Here is a 21,242-nt window from a genome sequence, read left to right on the forward strand (position 1 = left end):
GTAGCCACAAAAGACTCTGGCTCCATCATTGATCCAGAAACCCTAAATGGATGGGCACAACGTGCATTGTGTATGCTCAGCAATGCCAATTGCGCACTTTCCATGGAGAGAAGAAGATCAATATTACTTCACTACTAGTAGATCTAGCCAATGCAGAGCCAGGACCCTTAGCCAATGGCCTCCTTTTCAGGGACAAATTTGTTAAACATCTTGGTAAATTTATCCACACATTTACGGCCCTAGATAAAGCCCAGACCTAACTTAATAAAGTGTTCCACCAGTGACTTTTTTCCAGAGCTGGCAGAAATCGAGGACGTCTGTCCGGCCACTCCACCACCTGCAGCCCTCTCACAAGCTACAACACATCAAACAGGGGATACATGTCACAGGCAAGAGACACCTTCTACCCTGTCAGAGTGTGAGCAGGAGGTATCCGCTTTAACTGCGGCTTTCGCTCCCAGGGCAACTTCAACTCTGGTGCCAACCCTCAAGGTAAGCTTGATACCCTCTTGGTCAGTAACACTGGGGGGCAGAACCAGACACTTCCCACACGATTGGTCTCTGTTAACCTCCGATCAATGGGTACTAGAGACCATAACAGGTTTTCATCTAGAGTTCTTTGGAGAACATCATCAAACTTGCATTCTGCAAATGATTCATTTTTCCCTACTAGATCACTCCTTTATTCAACAAGAAATAGACCAACTTTTGAACAAGGATGCGATTGTCCCTTGCCAGCTCAATCCCTCTGGATTTTGCAGCAACATATTTGTGGTGAACAAGAAGGGAGGGGATTCCCGTTTGGTAATCAATTCGAAAGATTTCAACAGTTGGATTCTTTATCGTCACTGCAAGATGGAGGGAGTCCATCTCCTCAGAGACATTCTCAGGGAGGGAGACTGGATGGTCCGCTTGGACCTCAAAGATGCATATCTCTCGATCTTGATCTTTCTTCCTCACAGGAAATGTCTGCAGTTCAAATGAGCAACCAATGGTCCACTTCAAGGCCCTCCCCTTTGGTCTCTCCTCCGCACCTTGTTGTTTCACCAAGGTTATGGGTCCAGTGACAGAGAAACTCTGCCCCAGAGGAGTTGAATGATTGGCTACCTAGACGACATTCTTAAGTCAAAGGATTTCCAATCCCTCCTGCAACATCTAGAGTGGACTATTCAATTGCTGCAGGACTTAGGTTTCCTAACCAATGCAAAGAAGTCCGATTTGATCCCTTCCCGTCGGATTGAATTCCTTGGGTTCAAAATCGACTCTTCTACTTCTCTTTTATCTCTTCCGGCCCAGAAGGTACACTCAATCCAGAAGGAGATCCGATCAACTCTCCGCAAAGATAGGATGTCCCTCAGGATATTAGCCAGGATAGTAGGGTTACTAGCGTCATCCATACAAGCCATATTTCCAGCCCACCTACATTACAGGGCTCTCCAACACCTAAAGATTCATCATCTTCAGAAGGGCCTAACGTAGGCACAGCTAATATACCTCATGCCAGAGACCTGCAGTGAATTGCAGTGGTGACTGGACCACGTCAGCCTGGAACGACAGAGCCATTTTCAGCTCTCATCCAGATGTTATCCTAGAATCGGACGCCAGCAGGTGGGACTGGGGTGCTAAATGTGGTACAATTTCTACAGGTGGCCGATGATCTCCCGAATAATCCTTCACATAAACTGTTTAGAGCTGTTGGCAGGCTCCTTCACGATAAGGACACTAGCCGCACATTTCAATTGTTGTGTACTTCTACGAATGGACAGAATATCTGCGGTCCTTTACATCAACAAACTGGGGAGAGGGGACAAAATCACGAGTCCTAGTGGAGATAGCAAAAACCTTCTGGCAATACTGCCTCCAGAAACAAATTTCTGTGACAGCAGAATATTTAACAGGTCAGCTCAATGTGGTGGCAGATTGGAATTCCAGATTCCTCAAGGACCCCAGTGAATGGAAACTCCATCTGTCAGTTTTCCAGGCACTTCAACTGAGATGGGGCCAATGCCACATAGACCTGTTTGCCACTCGTCTCTCACACCAACTAGATCGCTTCTTCTCTTGGAGACCAGACCCTATAGCCATAGCCACAGATGCATTTCTCCAACAATGGACAGGGCCCCTTCTTTATGCCTTTCCTCCATTTACAATGATTCTGAGAATTGCGACACAGGCCTTACAACAGAGAGCAGAACTGATCCTGGTCCCTCTGATATGGAGAGCCCAGTCTTGGTTTCAAAATCTCCTGTAAATGTCTCGGGACCCCCTAGTTCAAATTCCCTCAATTCCCAATCAGTTCTCAGATCCAACAGGTTAACCCCACCCTCTCTTCATTCAAGACAAACTCCAGCTCATGGCCTGGCGCATTTTAGGCAACACTGGTTTGTGCCACAGCTTTCGGCGCAATCTATCTCCTTCATATCCTCTTCCTGGTCATACTCCACTCATAAGCGCTACTCATCTGCCTGGCGTAAATGGGTGGGTTGGTGCAACACACGAGACCTGCATCCCTTGGGGGCCACCACTACCACTGTGATCAACTTCCTAGTAGAGATGGCCTCAGAAGCTATTTTTCTGTCAACAACTATAGATCAAGTATTTCAGTGGGTTACCGTTACATAGATGGGAGATCAGTGGGAGAGCACCTGTTAGTAAGTAGGGTGATGAGAGGTATTCGATTATCCAATCCTCCGTAACCTAAATATTCTTATTTATGGGATGGTAACATCATCTTAAATTTTCTGCGATGGTGGCCCTGCAATTCAGATTTGTCCAGGAAACAACTGTCAGCAAAATTAACCATTCTACTGTGCCTAGTATCTTGCAGGACAGTTTCAGATGTTCACGCCCTAGATATTTCAGGCAGGGTCTTTTCTCATGATGGTGTCACCTTCTCCTTCTCTAGGAAAAACATTTTCCAGGAAAGTAACTTAGCCTAGTTTTCCAGAAGATCCTAAGCTATGCATTGTGCAGTGTTTAAGAGAGTATGAAGATCACATCAGGGAATTACGGCAGTATCCTGGTGGTCAGTTTTTGATTGCCCTACAGAAACTCTTTCATCCAGGGTCTTCTGCTACTTTAGCTCGTTGGGTGAAATTCATTCTGTCTGAGGCGGGCATTGACATTTCTAAATTTGGGGCTCATTCCGTACAAGGTCCATGGCCTCCAAAACATATTCTCTAGGATCGCAATATAAGCCTATTTTAGATGTAGCCTCAATTGTATTACAACAGCTTTGAACAATCATAATCCAAAGCCTACGGTCCGGACATAGAACTTAAAATGTGATAGCATACGCGTTAAGAGTTTTCAGTTCTATTAAGGACACGGAGGTGAGGATTATCCCACCCCATTATTTGGTCATTCCCACCCATTGATTTCTGTATGATGAATTATGTAATTGATATGATATTGTTAATAGTTTTATCTTCAAGAATATGATTAAGACTTTGTGTATGATATCTATATATAATGAACATTAGCACTGTTATTCTGAGCTTTCATGTTTCGTAGCCTCTGGGTCTTGAATAAAATTAAGACTTTCCTTCATAGTTTACTAGGAAAATCTACATTTTATGTCAAGACCGGAGGCTCCTATTATGCTAGTCTAAAGCATATCAACCATCAAAGTTGTTGCAGTTTTAACAGGTTTACAGTAGAAAGTTCTGAAAACATTGTCATTAGACCAATCGGCCGACCTCAGAATATCCTCTAAGCTAGAGCCTATTGAAAAGGCTTTGGAGGTCACGGCACCCCCGGAAGAATGGGCCCTAAAAGTGGAAATATCTATCCCCGTCAAGGACATGACCCAATTCACCCAATGAGCTAAAGTAGCAGAGGAAACAGGTTTGTGGGGTTTGCGGAACAAAATAAAAAAAATTAAAGCTTACGTGTTAAGAATTTTCAATTCTATTAAGGACACGGAGGCGAGGATTATGCTTCTCTTTCTATGCTTTATTTTCACACAGCATCCAATAGGAGACTATATTGTTAAAAGATAAACATATCCCAGCATTCATAGTATAAACAACATAACCATAGAGAACAGCGTATATAAACCGAAGAGGCTAAAGAACTTTCTCTTTCTTTGCGAAATCTCAGTCAGTAAGAGTCAATAAGTGTATCAACATCGAATCGAACAAAAAACACGATCCAAAGATCCAGGAGAACACAGCCACTCCGGACAAGGAATGATGCAACATCCAAGCTGATAAGTCCCCGGAATGAAGATCTTCAACTCTGATCAACACCTGAGAAGAGACAAAACGAGAACTAATCATCGTATATGTCATAGAACCAATGCCCACAACTTACATGCACTGATAACATCACTGGGTGGGAAAGACAATGAGACATTAAATGAAAACAGTATACTTAACTCGTAAGCAGAGGTCTTAATGTCCACTGGGGGGGATAATCCTCGCCTCCGTGTCCTTAATAGAATTGAAAATTCTTAACGCGTAAGCTTTAAATCTTTTTATTCTATGTCAGGACCGGAGGCTCAGATTATGCTAGTTCAAAGCTGATCAACCACGATTGATGCAATGTCTACAATGGGTTTATGATAGAAGGTCTTAAAAGTAGACTCCGAAGACCAGTCTGCCGCCTTCATAATGTCCTCCAACCTCATGCCTAAATTAAAGAACTTTGAAGCCATAGCTTCACCGACTGAATGAGCTCCAAACATGGAGACATTAATCCCTGCTTCAGAAAGAAGCCATCTGATCCATCTGGCTAGAGTAGCCGACGAAACTGGCTTGAAAGGCTTCTGCAGTGCAATCAACAACTGACCTCTAGGGTCTGCACGAAATTCTTCTGTAGCCGATTCATAGGCCTTTAAACACTGCACTACACATAATTTGGGATTATGAGGGAAAGAAGGATAAGACACTGAAATGGTGCCCGTTTTAGTACGTTTGGAGATCGAAAAGGAAACTCCAGTAGGCAAAAAAATCCTGCCCTGCAGATCAAGGGAGCGTACATCAGATACCCTCTTGCATGAAATGAGGCATAGCAATAAGGTCAATTTGGCCGGGAGTTGTTTGCGAGAAAGGAATCTGTTATCCGGCCAAGACGAAATGAACGTAAGCACTACGTTGACGTCCCAAAGGGAAGAATATCTGGGACGCGGGGGGTTCGACAGACGAATACCCCTCATTAATTTGCAGACAATAATGTGCTCACCAATAGGTTTACCTAGAACTGGTAAATGACCTGCTGAAATGGCAGATCTATAATTATTGATCGACCTGTAAGCCAGGACTGCTGCTGCAAGTGAAGCCAGAAAATTGACCACTAAACTGACATCAGTGTTAAAGGGATCGGAATCCCGTTCCTCACACCAATGAATCCATCGCTTCCAAGCAGAGGCATACCGCTTGTGTGTATTGGAGGACCAGGCTTGTAGGATGAATCTGGAAGCTTGTTCTGAAATGCCTGGCAGGAACCAATGACGCCTGAGATTCTCCAGGCCACCAGGTGTAACTTGCCCTGAACAATCAAGGGGTGCGGGGACCCCAGAGGGTCCAGGAGAAGGTTGTGAAGAGGAGGGATTAGGAGAGGGAAGTCGCACAGAAGGTCTAGTGCTAAGGGGAACCAGGCTTGAGCCCTCCAAAGAGGGGTTATCAACACAATCTCCGTTCTCAGACGTCGGACTTGGGAAATGACATGAGGAATCATGCTGAACGGGGGAAAGGCATAAGCTTGATGGGGTGACCAGTCCTGGAGAAAGGCATCGGTGGCCATCGCTTCCGGATCTGGTCTCCAGCTGAAGAAGAGAGGTAGCTGGCGATTCAATCTCGAGGCAAATAGATCGATCGGGAAAGGGCCCCATTTCTGGTTGAGAGAGGCAAACACTTTTGGGAGCAGCATCCAATCGCTGGAATCCCGCAGGAATCTGGAATTCCAATCTGCCACTGTGTTGCGAGTCCCCGGAAGGTACTCTGCAATCACTGAGATGCGATGTTGGAGGCAATATTGCCAGAAATCCCTGGCAATGCGAGCTAAGGTCTGAGATCTCGTGCCCTCCAGCTTGTTCACATATCTGACCGCGGAGATGTTGTCCATTCTCAAGAGAATGCAACAATCCGCCTTAGGAGAAGAGACACTCCGGATTGTAAAGGATCCAGCTAAAAGTTCCAGGCAGTTGATGTGGAGGCGGAGCGCCTCCTCCGACCAACGGCCCCCGTGGTCACATCCCCGCAACGGGCTCCCCAGCCCCATCTGCTGGCATCCGATTCCAGGATAACATCTGGGGAAGTGCCGAAAATCGCTCGCCCATTCCAGGCCTCCATGTGCTCTAACCACCAGGTTATCTCCGAGCGGACCTTTGGATTCAGAGGAACTGAGTCCGTATAAGACAAGCCCTCCTGGAGGTGAGAAATCTTGAGCCGTTGGAGGGCTCTGTAATGTAGGGGACCCGGGAAAATAGCCTGGATCGAGGAGGATAAAAGACCCACCATCCTGGCTAATCTCTTCAATGACACTTTCTGTCTGGACAAAAGTAGGCGCAATTCCTTTTTGATATTGCGCACCTTCAGAGGAGGGAGGATCAACTGAGCAGTCACAGAGTCTATCTTGGAGACCAGAAACTCGATCTGTTGAGACGGACGGAGACAAGACTTGGGTTGGTTGATTATGAAACCCAGATCCTGAAGAAGCTGGATCGTCCAAGACAAGTGGACCTGCAGGATAAGGGGATCCTGAGCCATAATTATCAGGTCGTCGAGGTAAACTATCAGACGCACACCCCTTGCGCGAAGGGATTCCACCACAGGCCTCATCACCTTGGTGAAGCACCAAGGAGCGGAGGAAAGCCCAAAAGGGAGTACTTGAAACTCGAAGCACTGGCCCTGCCAGAGAAACTGAAGAAAACGCCGGTGAGGCGGGAAAATAGGAACGCTTAAATAAGCGTCCTTTAGGTCTAGCCACACTAACCAATCTGCTTCTTGCAATATATCTCTGAGAAGATGGATTCCTTCCATCTTGAAATGTCGGTAGACCAGCCGTGTGTTGAATTCCTTGAGATTTAGGACCAAACATGATCCTCCCCTTTTCTTGTCTACTAGAAAAATGGGGCTTAGGAAACCCCTGGGATGGGGGACAGTTCGGCACATAGCACCCTTCTTGAGGAGCGCTTGAACATCCAAGTCTATGATGTCTGTATCGGGACGGGAAAAATGGGGAAGCGGCGGGGGGCTTTGTTGATAAGGGGTATGGTAAAATTCCAATCTGAACCCTTGAACGGTCTGTAACAGCCAGGGGTCCCTGGATAATTTTTTCCACTCCGTCAAATAAGTTTGAACCCTGCCCCTAAGAACTACCTTGGAAGGATGGATTATTCTCACCTGAATTGGTGCGATCTTGGGTATCTCCTTGCTGAGCTCTGTATGAGTTCTTGCGGTACCGGCCCCTACCTCCTCGGGGGCGCGATGGATAGAAGGTGGAGCTTGCTTGTTGCTCTTTGTAGTATCCACGGCCCCTGGAGAGGGCATCTCGTCTGGGGCCTTGATAATAGGAGCGTCTCCTTTCTGTCGATAAGGCCACGTTGGCATTGCCTAGGTGGCAAATGGCTCACTGAGCCCACCCTACCAGGATGTCAGGATTGATAGGGGACTGAGACTCCTTGGCTACGTAAGCCATCTCCAAGATCTTTGCTAGAGGGCCCGAGAGGTCAAGTAGCTTGTCTTGGCAAGAGCGCCAAGCCCGGTCGAGGCCCTTTTTGGGGTCCTTAGCCCATTTCTTTAAGAAGGTGACCATCGTAGGATCCACATCCGGTGTATCTGTGACCTTACCCTCCAAGTCTGGGCGAGGGCACTCAGTGCGAATCCTGGCCCTCACGTCCTTATCGAAACCTGCCCTGATATGGTTTTGGAGGTATTCTGCCACCTCGGGCGGAGGAACCCAGCTTGAAGAGCGGGGGTGGACGATCTCCTCCGGGCTGAAGGTCAATACACGAGGGGCTTTGGGAGGCAGGGCTTTAGTGGTCTCTGACTTTTTGCGTTTGCTCGCGTCCGGCCGGGCTCCGAGATCCTCCTCAGAATCAGATATGGATGACGATTTGGAGGACGACTGGTCTGAATCTGAACAATAAGCGTCTTGCGCTTGGGAGGAGCTATAACCGTGCTCCTTTTGAATGGAGGAGGCCAATTTCCTGAAAATGTCGGAGTGGGCCCAAGTCTTGGCTTTAGCCTTACCTTTGGAGTTAGAGGGCTGGTCCGATAGCGCTTCATCCGAAGGCGCAATGTGGGGCAACCAACCTTTTTGGCACGCAAAGCTCTCAAAATGATGGGTGAGGGGCCCAAGAGCCTTCGCCAGTGCCTTATTTATCGAGAGCTGCACGGTATTGTCCAGCGCGCCAGCCAAATTCTCATCAAAAAAGGAGGGCTCACCCCCAAAATACTCTTCGTCCTCATAAGAATATGATTGGGCCATATTATCTCTATCACGTGTAAAAACGTGGATTCTGGGTGGTACAAGACTACAGTCAGGGGGAGTGCAAACCCCAGCAGGCTGAAAGCAGCAGGATAAAAGAAAAAACACTGCTGCATAATGATTTAGAGTGTGGAGGAAGCCAGCCTGCAGCACTCTAGGCAGCGCCTAATCCAATTTATACAACCCTGGTCACAGCGTGATACCAGGGCGTCAGGGAGTAAGGAAGAGGCGGTCCGGCACAAACTACAAAGAACGATCGTCAAAATTGCTCTAAAAAAGCTTCAGGGAACGTTGCCGGGCGATACGCGGCACTCGCACCTTCCCGTTCTCTGTCCGCGCGTTTAATTCGAAACGGGCGCCAGGAGAACGAGAAAGCGCGGGCGCGCAACTGAGAGAGAGAGAGAGCGAGCGCGCATCCAGCAAGAGGCAAAAGGGCCGCCGATCCGCCTCAACCTTCGGAGAAAAAATCTCTGAGTCGGGGAAAGACCCGACACACTCCCGCTCCACAAAATAACGGCACGTATATAGAAAACACAGTGCGAATCACAAAGCACAATGACAAGATAAAAGTGTACTTAACTGGCTGCGGAAGCAGCAAAGAAAGAGGAAGTTCTTTAGCCTCTTCGGTTTATATACGCTGTTCTCTATGGTTGTGTTGTTTATACTATGAATGCTGGGATATGTTTATCTTTTAACAATATATTCTCCTATTGGCTGCTGTGTGAAAATAAAGCATAGAAAGAGAAGCATAATCTGAGCCTCCGGTCCTGACATAGAATTAGGAGCTGATGGAGCTGATCGAGGGAGGACATTCTGAGGTTGAGAGTTCTCTTCTCATATTTCTTTAAACAAAGTCCCACACAGAGTTGGTTTTTAAGAACTGAAAATGCTTGATGCCTATGCTGGAAAATGTTATAGTCCTCGCCTCAGGTCCTGACATAGAATTAGAAAGTATGAGTAATTTCTTGAGATGGGGTGACTGTGGCATCTACGCTGGTTCGCTCTCTAACTTGGAATAAAAGGATTATAACTACATTGGAGTGTGTTTCGTCTTTACAATAAAGAGGGTAGTAGTGCAAGTTCATTACTTAACAAGCATAAACCACATTTCCTGTATCGCGCTCCACAGAAAATGCTTGAGGTCCCACGGCTCCCACAACAAGCATGGCGCCTCCGACGCATTCCTCGACTGTCTAGGTCAACGCTCTAGTTCTTCATCAGAGCCGAAGTGATTAGAACTTTAGAGGCGCGCCGCTGTCCTGCCAGTTATCGATCGGTCGCACTCTCCTCCCGACTCGCCCGCCGCCCCGCGCAAGCGCGACACCGCTCCCTGGCACGCGCTATCAGCACACCGCAGCTGTTTACGTCCCCGCGCATCCCTCCCGCAGGACGTTTGGTGCCGCCGGTCTCGCGCCGCCGCTTCCGTTCTCCTCAGGCAGGCTGTGGCGCACTTAAGTTACCCCACGCCCCCGTCCCGCCCCCTCCGGTGGAGACGGTGCTTTCCATGGAGCCTGCCGGCGGCGAGGGAACAGCCTGCGCTTGAGTCTGAGTGAGTACTGGGACCCGCCTGGGGGAGGGGTCGCGGGGCGGAGTGTGAGGGGAGGAGTGTGAGGCTGCCGGGGGTTGGGGGGCAATGGAGGTGTTGGTAGTAACTGTTTCGTCCGTAGTGAGGGCAGCATTTACTTTTATAGTGCCCACTGCATAGTTATGTCGGCAGTATAACGTGCGAGCCATAGTGCTAACTCATAAAATGACTGATGTCCTGCTGTGAACTTCCAGACCCCGGACACTCGTGTGACGGGACGTGGGACCCGTATCTGCTGTGACAGATGCTGGGCAAGCAAGAGTGAATGAGGCGCAATCAGAGGTCACGTACTCCGCGCTTCTGTTGTTTCTCTTTCGTTTTAAATGTAGATGTGACAGTTTTTCATCCGTGGTGCATTGTGAGGACCTCCTCTTAATGTTTACAGTCGGAGAAAACATTACAGGAGTGGCAAACTCCGGGGCTCTACGGCGTAACTCTCAGCCGACGCGAAGCCCCTTTATAGTACTTCACTGTCACCCGAGTCTGTGCATTGACAACTAGCAATGCTTGTTATTCACCCCCACAACTTAGTGTTTGGAGGAATGTGCACCTTGAGATTTCGCTCCAACTTCTTCCGAGATCAAGATTAATTTTATAAATCTGTCAGACATCCTGTCCGTATACCACAACTTTATCAAGTCTTTTCCTATCCAATAGTTTTCAGGGCCTTACCGTACTCCTTGCGGATTGTCTGTCTTATACATTGCTGATCTTCACCCATGGCTGTTTGGCTTTGTCTCCACTATTGAACATAAAAAAATGAAGGCTTTTGATTGCTGATTGAAGCCTACTTGCTCGAGCACTCCTGCCTGAGGAGGTGATGGGATACATAGTCCCGTAGGTCTTGTGAGTTCACATCACCATGTTTATTGTATTTGGGCCAGACGGGCTCTTAAAAGTTCCCATTCAGGTTGTAGTGGTGTTATGCTTGATTTAAAAAATATATATATATATTGCCTTGTGTGTGTATAAAGGTTAGTGATACCCACAATGAGATCTCTTCCTTCCACCAGTCGGTTTGTACAGCAATAGCTATCATGTTTGTAGCTGCCTTTCTAGTCCATATTGGACTGGATCTTTGGGAGCAAGATACAAGCTGCCTCTGAAACAATGTGAAAGGGGGTTGTACTTGGCTCTTATGGAGTGATGCCGTTGCTGTTCCATTCCTCGACAAACGAGGGCGATTGTTATAAATTTGGCAGTGCTTCAGTGTTAGAGGATGGTTCTGACCATCAGGTCTGCCCTGATTTTTCGTTGTTTGACCACCTGGTTTTTGACCGTTTACTGTGAGGAAGCCTCCTATGAGGTGACTTGCGCACAGTAAACACATGGTAAAATGGCGTGTTTACCGCCGGTGCCGCCGTGCTAAGGAAAGGCTGCTGTGGCGCAGCAAGGGCAGGAGATCCCGGGCAGATTACATGTGATCTTGTGTGCGCATGGATGTGCCCCCATGTGAGTGCTGTGGGAGGAGGATTCCTAGTGTGCGCAGCCCAAGAACCGCTCTTAAGTAGTCTTGGTGCAGGAGGAACTATGCAGAGTGGGTGGTGACCTGGAGTAGGCCTCATGAGAGGGGTGTATACATGTGAGGGACAGTCGGTGTGCTTACTATCTTTTCACTATAGGGACACTCAGTTCAATGCCAATATCAGTGTGCTTAAGGTATTTGCATTGTGGGGATACTCCATTAAATGTCAATGGGAAAGGAGGGCCTAGGGTACAACTCCAGTTCTCTGGGGTCCACCGAGACCAGAGTCACACCAAAGAACACTGTAATCTGTAAGAAAAGAATGATGCAGTAGGTTACAAGAGCATAGTTGTACAACTTATGGGTAATCCAGGGATGTCATCTTTCTCTGACTCAGCTCAGGATTAGGGCCATTTACTGCTCTGTCCAGTTGCTTGAGCAGGGCCTTGCATCAATCAGCCAGCTGTCATTCCGTACCAGGAGCAGGCTGGAGAAGCCCTGTGAGGAATGTCCGGGAGGAGGGGCTGAGACTTTCAGAGCACATGTGGCAAATAACTCCTGGAGGATGCCATTTTGAGCTATCCCAGAAGACTGTGCAAGAAGGAGGGGATGGGGGCAAGGATCTGGATAGACCAGAGGTGCAGACCTGCTGGACACTTCCGCCCCCACTTAAAAGGTCCTGCACAGGGGAGAGCTCTCGCTTGGCTGTGCTTCACTGCTGGACACTGGGACTGCAGACAGGCGTCATGGAGAACTGGAAGGAAGAACCTCCTGACTGCCCTTGGGGCAGGGACTCTGCCCCTGAAGGATTCCAGGCCAGCGAGGCGAATGCCAGGGCCAGGCAAGCTGCTCCCCCCCCTCACTCCCCCTGAGGACTAGTTGGGGGAAGGACTGGGCTAGCGCAGGGAGAGCACGCTGTCCAGAAGGAAAAGAGGGAACCCAGAGGAAAGGTTGGTGCAGGGAGTCAGTGGGACTGGCTCCCGAGGATCTGGGACCCTTCCAAGCCAGGAGGCCTAAGGAGAGTGCTCCTGGTGGGAAGGGCTTGTCACCAGGAGCAGAACGACACAAGGATGATGAAAATCAGCCCTTGGGGGCCCGAGATATCACAAGAAAAAGGATGGCGAACTTTGACCTTTGGGAAAGCAGCTACGAAGCGCGTGGAGCTCCGCAGCTGCTTGAGACTGTGCCCCCAGGGTGGACCAGGGTCTGGGGGCACCCCAGGAGGAAGAGGAGCAAAGGGGAGTGCCGTCGCACTCCCCTTCTTAGCAGAGGAAGGGGCCCCGGACCCCATCCCGGGGCCCCGTGAAGCCTGGTTGATTTTTTCATCCGATTGGGGGGGGTCCGTTGCGCACCCCCCTGCCGCTGTGTGAACAAAGTCTTTCTGTGTCTGCCTGCTGGAGTGGGCAGACGTCAGGGCAGCAGGCCGGCACCCGCAGCAGCACACGGAGGTGCTGGCCGTGCGGGGGCGGCCAGGGGTGGGCTCCCTGGGCCTGCCCCATCGAGGGATTCTTTGGTTGGTGCAGGGGGTGTCCGGGTGGGACCGGCACCCCCAGAAGAGATAGCACGGAGCGAGGCACAGCGCCTCTCCCCAGCTCAGTGGGAGAGCCGGTCATCATGTATGCGGCTGCCCCAGCATGCTTTGCGGGGTAGGGGCCGCAATTTGAGTCCCCAAAACGGCTGTGGTGGTCCCAGGGAGATGGGGCCACCACCAAGGGAATACCCAGAGACGTGGAGCTTCAGGAGTAGCGCAGCCCCCCCCTCCCCCCACCCCCCCAACAACTGTTGGTGTCCCCACCCTAGGTAGGGTGGGACACATGAAAGATAACCCCTCAAGGGTTGGACTGGTGTATGAAGCACAGGCTTCAGTGAACTTTCCTTCCTGCTTGTGGAAGGGTGCCTACCATAGGTGTAGGCTGGTATTGCCCCATGTATTGAACTGGTATTTGCATGGTCAATTAGGAGGAATCCAAAAGTAATCCTATTGGTTATAGTGCTAGAATTTGGTCCCATATGTTCCCTGATTAGGCTAATTTGAATAATGACACTGACAGCCACCTCTTGGCAAGATGGAAGTATTTAATTACAAATGTAGGTGTCTTAATTTAACTGTACTGTCAAAATGTTAAATACTGTCAAATGTTCAAATGTCGCAAGGGGGACACTGGGATTGTTTTGACATGTGGATTGTTGGACTGTACTCTCCCTTGAGGAGACCTGAGAATACATAATCTTTGCCCAGAGTGATTCCATAACTTTGTATATATTTGTAGATTGTTGCATGGTATTGAGTAGTGTGTGTGAATAATAAATGTACTTTTCCTTTATCAAAAGTAAAAAGCACAGACTGGACAATCACTTATTGAGAGTCATGCTTGTGTGCTCGTGAATGGGGATTACTAGCCCACACTACCTCCCTTGAGTAAGCCTTGGACTGCTCTGCAACGCTACCCTATGAGAGTCAAGTGCTACAATGGGGTGTTTGGTTCCCAGTGGCGGTCCTGTGCGGACTCGTTACTTGTGCAGGCCACACAGCTAATGATCCACCTTCCAACATTTAGTGTTCAGCGGCGGGAAACATAGTATCCCATTCCAGTATGCATTCATGGCGCTTGATAAGCCCAGTTTACCACACATTACCTATGCAGTAATGAGTAAATATGAGAGTGTAAGGCTCTGAGAAGGGTTCAAAGGTTTGGTCATGTGAACTAGAGGTATGAGAAGGGAAAGCCCTGTGCACACACATGTCAAGTGAGAAAATGAAAAGTAAAGGTTTTAACTGTGTTGTTAGGGCTAGTTTGTTTGCACAAAGTGACAGGATGCCAAGAGGAAGCTTTCCAAGAAATGTTCACAAAGTGTTATAGGCCATAGGCTAGCCTTTTGAACTCTTAACACTACACACACTGGGCCCGCATGAGGAGGGGTTTTTCTCTAAAGGTTTATGGACAGCAACTGATACCCACATCACAGACTGGGATGGTAGGGTGGCCTGACTTCGTGAGTTAGGAAGTGGTTAGGGGGGCCCGTGAAATTCTTATGCTTGCTAAGGACAAGACTGGTTTCCAAAGGGAGGGGGCCCCAGCTAGTCATTCTTCCTGAAGAGATTTTGTTTACCCGCCATTGGCGCAGGCTAAATCCACTGGAAGGGTGGAGGCGGAAGATTTCATACCCACAGGTAGTGACACCCCCAAGGAGTTCCTGGAGGAGGAAACCCCGACTGGTGTTCCAATGGTGAGGGAAGGGTGTGAGGAAGTTGTGATTCCCTTAATTTCCCCTAGGTTATCTGGTGGGGAGGGTGAGGGACCCAGGGGTGACCCATGGGGATGGGTGGCCCTGAAGGAAGTGTGGTGTTAGCCCCTATGTTCCCTAGTTGGGCTAAGTGACTAACCCTGAAGAGTCAGGGGGAGTCAGCAGTGGACCCTGAGGTGTCGGGGTAGGGTAGGAGGCTACCCAAGGAAGCAAAAGGATGTCATCCTGGAGCAAGGTCGGTTGAAACCTGAGGTGGTGGGTGAGGCAATGCCCAACCGCCTGACCAATCAGGTAGGTCCTGTGGGGTCAGACCCCGGGACAAAGGAAGGCGGGAAGGGGCCACACATGTTAGGGGGCGCTCTGAGCTGTCGATGAGTGACCGGCAGCAGAGGCCTTTACTTAGCGGACCCCTGCGTGGTACACCGTTGGTGTCCCAGCCCCAGCGTGCGTCCTGGGGTCCCGTAAGGTGGCAATGGCTGGGAAGGGTGTCCCCTCAGCAGGGTGCCATAGGTGGGTCTGCCTGCAGTGGTACCGGTAGCTGTCACCTGGAGCCAGGTGGGGCCTATCTTAAGTGAAGGGACCCTGTGCTCCCAGGGATGTGGAATTCCTATCCGAGACATCTTGTTTGGGGTCAAGGGCAACAAGTTTTTATGTTTACTTTGTCCTTGGGACAAGTAGGCCCAACCCCCTGCAGCACAAACCCTTTGGCTGCCTGTTTACAGAGAGTTGAACTCTCTGCAGTTGAGGTCATGTGTTTCCAAAAGATAATGCTGTTCGAACTTGTATTTATGGTTCATTATTTGAAAGCCTTCATTATTAGGGTGCGTGCTGTAAATAAATGTTTTAAGGTCACACTTCACTACTGACGTTGTTCCAGTACAAAACAAAAAAACATGTACACACAGGTTTGAAAAGTTTAGGCTAAGAGGCTAAGTATAATGCTCTCTGATTATATGCAAATGAAGTGTCATTTAGTAAAATGTGTTGATGCATGCTAGTATTTCCCAAAAATATTTCTAATGGAAAATCAGTGTAACCATTTTCAACACGATTATGGGAAGCATGAAAATAAACAAACACTGACAAAGCCAACTGATCTGACATATTTTTATAAGTCTTTTAGTTTCATCAATGCGTGTCTTGTTTTGACATGGCTTTTGTAACACTTTATTGTTGTGGGAGCTACCAGGCCCTCAACATTGTAACAAACATTGGCAAAACCCCCCCAAAAAGTTTTTGAACTCTTAAAGCACACGTTGCCACCAGCGGCATAACAAAGGCCCCGCAGCCGCCCTCCAGGGGGCCCCGTCAGCACAGCACCTGCCCTGAGTGAGTCTGGAGAGGGGGCTCCTCCATGTTCTTTGCAAAGGGGCACCCTCCAGTTTCGTTACGTCACTGATTGCCACTGTAGTTCCTGACACTGAACAAAACTACTTTGTGTGGCAATATGCTCCTTGTGGAAGAGCAGAATGCGATCACTCACAGTAAAGCCAGCCGAAAGAGAGAGAAATAGAAGTTTAATAAAAACAAAATGTCTTTGTTAACACCAGACCTAATTAGGGACCAAGACCCACATGTAGGTAGCTTTTTGCATGTCGCAAACAGCGACTTTCGCTGTTTGCGACGTGCAAAAAGCACATTGCGATGCACAAACCCAGTTTTGCGATTCAGTAACCTGGTTACCGAATCACAAAACGGGTTTGCGACTCGCAATTAGTAAGGGGTGTTCCCTTCCTAATTGCAACTCGCAGTGCAATGTAGGATTGTTTTGTGACCGTGACCGCGAACGCGGGCGCAAACCAATCGCAGTTTGCACCCATTTCAAATGGGTGCTAACACTTTCGCAAAAGGGAAGGGATCCCCATGGGACCCCTTTCCCATTGTGAATGTCACTGTAAACATTTTTTCAGAGCAAGCAGTGGTCCTGTGGACCACTGCCTGCTCTGAAAAAATAAAACGAAAACGTTTCAATTTTCGTTTTTGTTATGCATCTCGTTTTCCTTTAAGGAAAACGGGCTGCATTACAAAAAAAACTGCTTTATTGAAAAGCAGTCACAGACATGGTGGTCTGCTGTCTCCAGCAGGCCACCATTCGTGAGGGGGTCGCAAATTGCGACCCACCTCATGATTATTCATGATGTGGGCATTTGCGAAGCCCTTGCGAATCACAGATGGTGTCAAGGACACCATCCTACATTCGGATTTGCGACTCGCAATTTGCATGTCACAAATCTGAACCTACCTACCTGTGGCCCCAAATTCTTAAAGAAAGTCACAAAAGTGCACCCATGGTATATGTCGTACCCCTATAAAATATTTGTGAACTGTATTTTAGCGTGGGTAAATACGATGTGTAGATTTGCTCATGTGAAAATCTATTGAGCATTTGCAAGTTCATTTTCCCTTCAGCCACTTTCTTCCCAACCCTGGAAGAAGTTCTAATTCTGCCATTGTCAGGAGTAAATGTCCAACCTTTCTTATTATGGGAAAATATTAGGGAGAAGCTGGTGAAAATCTTTAAAACATGCAGGTTAGTAGGTTTGCAGACTCAAAGGCATTCCAGCCCTGGAACTATTGCTTACTGCTTCCTCCAGCCCCAGTATGCAGATCTGCAGAAAGGTGGCAAAATAAGGAAATTGCTACAGTAGGGATTGAAACTCCAAGTATTCAAGCCCTACTATGGTAGTAGCCCTGGCATAATCAGAGAGGCTTTTAATTGCTGCCATAATTTGTCGCCACACTACATGGCACCAAAGGGACAAGTAGATGTTTTTACAGGACAAGTAGATTTGAGAAGCAACCTGTCCCCTGGACAAGTAGATATTTTAATAAATTCCACACCCCTGGCTCCTGTGTGATGGTGGTGGTGGCGCTAGCCAACCGGGGATATGTTGGATCCCTGGACGCTCACCTGGAGGCAGCTGGGGCCTATCTTAAGTGAAGGGACCCTGTGCTCCCGTGCAGGGTGGCAGAAGCGAGCCAGGAATCTGGAGGGTTGCATAGGGGAGAGCTCTCGCTTGGCTGTGCTTCACTGCTGGACACTGGGACTGCAGACAGGCGTCATGGAGAACTGGAAGGAAGAACCTCCTGACTGCCCTTGGGGCAGGGACTCTGCCCCTGAAGGATTCCAGGCAAGCTTGCCCCCTTAACCCCCCTCCCCCCAGAGGACTAGTTGGGGGGAGGACTGGGCTAGCGCAGGGAGAGCGCGCTGCCCAGAAGGAAAAGGGGGAACCCAGAGGACAGGTTGGCGCAGGGAGTCAGTGGGACTGGCTCCCGAGGATCTGGGACCCTTCCAGGCCAGGAGGCCTAAGGAGAGTGCTCCTGGTGGGAAGGGCTTGTCACCAGGAGCGGAACGATGCAAGAATGATGAAAATCAGCCATGGGGGCCCGAGATATCACAAGAAAAAGGATGGCGACCTTTGACCTTTGGGAAAGCAGCTACGAAGCGTGTGGAGCTCCGCAGCTGCTTTCTCCCTGGGCCCCCCCCCCCCCCCATCGAGGGATTCTCTGATTGGTGCGGGGGTGTCCGGGTGGGACCGGCACCCCCAGGAGAGATAGCACTGAGCGAGGTACAGCGGCCCTCCCCAGCTCAGCGGGAGAACCGCTCAGCATGCTTTGCAGGGCAGGGGCTGCAATTTGAGCCCCCAAAACGGCTGTGGTGCTCCCAGGGAGATGGGGCCACCACCAAGGGAATACCCAGAGACCGGGGGAGCTGCAGGAGCAGCGCAGCCTCCCCCCCCCAACATCGATTGGTGTCCCTACCCTAGGTAGGGTGGGACACATGAAAGATAACCTCTCAAGGGTTGGACTGGTGTATGAAGCACAAGCTTCGGTGAACTTTTGTTCCTGCTTGTGGAAGGGTGCCTACCATAGGTGTAGGCTGGTATTGCCCCATGTATTGAACTGTTATTTTATGGTCAATTAGGAGTAATCTAAAAGTAATCCTATTAGTCACAGTGCTAGAATTTGGTCTCATATGTTCCCTGATTAGGCTAATTTGAATAATGACACTGACAGCCACCTCTTGGCAAGATGGAAGTATTTAATTACAAATGTAGGTGTCTTCATTTCACTGTACTGTCAAAATGTTGAGTACTGTCAAATGTTCAAATGTTGCAAGGGGAACACGTGGATTGTTTTGCCGTGTGGATTGTTGGATTATACTCTGCCTTGAGACGACCTGAGAGATAACATAATGTTTGCCCAGAGTGATTCCATTACTTTGTATATATTTGTAGATTGTTGCATGGTATTGAGTAGTGTGTGTGAATAATAAATGTACTTTTCCTTTATCAAAAGAAAAAGCACAGACTGGACAATCATTTATTGACAGTCATGCTTGTGTGCTCGTGAATGGGGATTACTAGCCCACATCACCTCCCTTGAGCAAGCCTTGGACTGCTCTGCAACGCTACCCTATGAGAGTCAAGTGCTACAATGGGGTATTTGGTTCCCAGTGGCGGTCGTGTGCGGACTCGTTACTTGTGCAGGCCACACAACTAATGACCCACCTTCCAACATTCAGTCTTTGGCATCTGTACGTATCTTCATCAACGTGGCCTCTTTAGGCGTCAAAAAGTTATTCTGATTTTTATTAGCAAATCTTAATCCTACCCTAGTCCTAACTAGATGGTCGCAGTAAGAAGTTAGCTTCTGCTCATGGAATGAGAAGATAATGTTCTTAGGTGTCCTGTGCTAGTGTGAGTCCCAATGTGTTTGTTACGGGCTTCATTTGAGGATCGTGTTCTGGATATAGTTCACAAGAATCAAGAGCTGTTAATATTTCCATGCCCCCTACTGTTGTGTGAAAACTCAATACAAAATAATATTTTCATGTGCTTTTATATCTTGATGGATTTTAGAGATTGGAGTAAACTGAAACTGTGTGTTTTTTATTAAAGCCAATATAAAGCTTAGAAAGGCAGTTATATGAGCAAGTAGCAAACTTGTCTTGCACCCATTTAATTATACCTGTTCAGTATTTCGGAATTCCGAGGAAGAAGCTACATAATTATATTCTTACTTTTTTGTTTTCTAAATTTGTCAATGTTGAGAACATCAGTAGCTTGAATTCTGTTTAATAACATTAGATTTACAATAACTATATATGTTAAATTTGTGTACGTTGTTGGCATACATAACTTTTGAAACTAGTTTTGGGATTTTGAATAGTTTAGCATTTTCCCCATATACATGACTTTACCAAGCGCAGTCTTGATGTGCTTCTCAACATTTTTGTAATGAGCCTTAAAATCTCAGTAAACAGAATCGATAGCTGAACATTTGCACATTTTATTATTTTTTTATATAATCTTTTTTTTATTTATTTTTGTACAAAGGCATTTAATATTAAATAACGTTGGCCATACAGCGCAGTGTATCGTCGTTAGCGATGTAAGTGAGCAAACATTGAAAGGGTACAACAACTATTGCATCTCTTTATGTACATATAAGTAAGAAGAGGAGAGACAAGCACTGTATGATTTAATCATTACCACCAGTGAGGACATACACAGTGTCAAGGGTTGTGGCACAGTGGCCAAGGAATTGACGGCATAGTGGACTTAGCAGTAAGCAGTATCCAAGGTGAATCATAGTGATCTGCACATTTGTTTAAGCATGTAAACTACACAGAGCACTAAAACTAACAAGCATTTATACTTAATTAACGTAATGCTATGACTGTTTCTTCGTGCACTAATAAATAGCCCTAATTTCCTAAAATACACTGTTAGGAGTAAATATGAATAGATACATATTTTGAAGTAAGAAAATAACTTTCTCTTGATATTGAAGAAAAAAAATATCCCTGCTCTATCTTAAATACATATGCAGTATTTTAAGCAGATGATACTTCCCTATTTGATCTAACGAAAATGGGTCCACAGAGTGATCACTAAGCATGGTGCATTGCATTGCTTTGCCAACAGTTGGTTCATAGATTAGGCAAAGTCTTTGGTGATGGTAAGAGAAAGTGGCAGACTGTGTTTGAAAAAACTGAGCTGTAAATCGTTTAGGATTACTGTTGCATTGGGATCCAGATCAGCTGCTCTTCCGGTCACTTCAATTTGAGGCCAGGAAATATCCATCTAGTCGCATCTGTTATGAAGAGTCTTATCGAGTTAAACAAAAAAAAAAGTGAAGAATTACTAGTGATCCCCAAAGCACCCTTATGGCGACTAGACATCTGCTTGGACCTGCATCATCTGGATTTGCATGGCATCAAGTATCAGGCATGCGTTCACCCAAGACCAATTGACCTGCTTGGGACTGGTTTTAAATCCAGCAAAGGTAATGCCTTTGTAGACACATTATTGTTTTTTTTTAGCTATGTCCAGAAGTGAAGCATATTAAGGAAATGTAACTGTCAAGTAGTCAGTATCTCATGTATGATTAAGGCAATTCATTTTGTCAGTGTTAAACCTTATCAAATACATTGTCAGCCTTCAACCTTCTTGAATCATAAAAAAGTGTGTTCAAAAGGTTGGTTTTATTACATTTCACAAACCTAGG

General features: G+C 47.6%; 1 protein-coding gene across 5 annotated transcripts in view; it reads left to right on the forward strand.

Moving 5' to 3' along the window:
• The first annotated feature begins 9,671 nt into the window (after nt 1-9,671).
• The window catches only part of LOC138261016 (methyl-CpG-binding domain protein 1-like), a 1,081,642-nt gene continuing 1,070,071 nt past the window's right edge, over nt 9,672-21,242 (forward strand). For all 5 annotated transcript variants that reach the window (XM_069209617.1, XM_069209616.1, XM_069209620.1 and 2 more), the window contains exon 1: nt 9,672-9,982. The gene's annotated coding sequence lies outside the window, so the exon portion shown is untranslated. The remainder of the gene's footprint in view (nt 9,983-21,242) is intronic.

Source organism: Pleurodeles waltl, chromosome 10 (genome assembly GCF_031143425.1).
Source record: "Pleurodeles waltl isolate 20211129_DDA chromosome 10, aPleWal1.hap1.20221129, whole genome shotgun sequence".
Lineage (NCBI taxonomy): Eukaryota > Metazoa > Chordata > Amphibia > Caudata > Salamandridae > Pleurodeles > Pleurodeles waltl.